We start from the raw sequence: 647 nt of genomic DNA, 5'->3' as shown, positions 1-647 counted from the left end.
CCTTTAGAATTTTAGGATGCTTTGTGCTTCCACATAAATTTTTAGATTGTTTCTTCTAATTCTGTGAAGAATGTAATTAAAATAGGCATTTTAAAATATCCATTTATTAATTTATGAGCATGTGGGATCTTCCAATTTTATAGTATCATTTTCTATTTATTTCTTTGATGTCTTTAAGGTTTTCTTATATAGGCTTTTGACTTACTTGGTTAGGTTTATTCCTAAGTATTTTTTTATGTTACTGTAAACAGTATTTTTCCTGATTTCTTTTTTTCTATCTGTATTCTTTTAAAAATATGGAATTCTTCACGAATTTGCATGTGATCCTTGCGCAGGGGTCATGCTATTCTTCTCTGTGTCGTTCCAATTTTAGTATATGTGCTGCCGATGCGAGCACTCCTGATTTCTTCATTAGAAACTTTATTATTTGGTATAACAAAATACTGATTTTGATATGTTGGTATTTGTATACTGATACTTTCCTGAAAGGGTTTTTAAGATGTAAGCATTTTCTGGTAGTCTTTCAGATTTACTTCAGATAGTCTTTTAGTTCATCTAGATCGAACACCTCTAAATATTGAGTGTTTTTCTATTAGTATCTCTTTCTTTCTTTCTTTCTTTCTTTCTTTCTTTCTTTCTTTCTTTCT

The 647-nt window shown here is 29.2% G+C and overlaps 1 non-coding gene across 1 annotated transcript; it reads right to left on the bottom strand.

Moving 5' to 3' along the window:
* Positions 1-290: 290 nt before the first annotated feature.
* Positions 291-397, bottom strand: LOC120099043 (U6 spliceosomal RNA). The gene has a single exon (XR_015646049.1). It is a non-coding gene; the product is annotated as a U6 spliceosomal RNA (small nuclear RNA).
* Positions 398-647: the final 250 nt, after the last annotated feature.

The sequence above is a fragment of the Rattus norvegicus genome, chromosome 20 (genome assembly GCF_021556685.1).
Source record: "Rattus norvegicus strain SHRSP/BbbUtx chromosome 20, alternate assembly SHRSP_T2T, whole genome shotgun sequence".
Taxonomy (NCBI): domain Eukaryota; kingdom Metazoa; phylum Chordata; class Mammalia; order Rodentia; family Muridae; genus Rattus; species Rattus norvegicus.
This window is presented reverse-complemented; position numbering and strand designations above follow the sequence as displayed.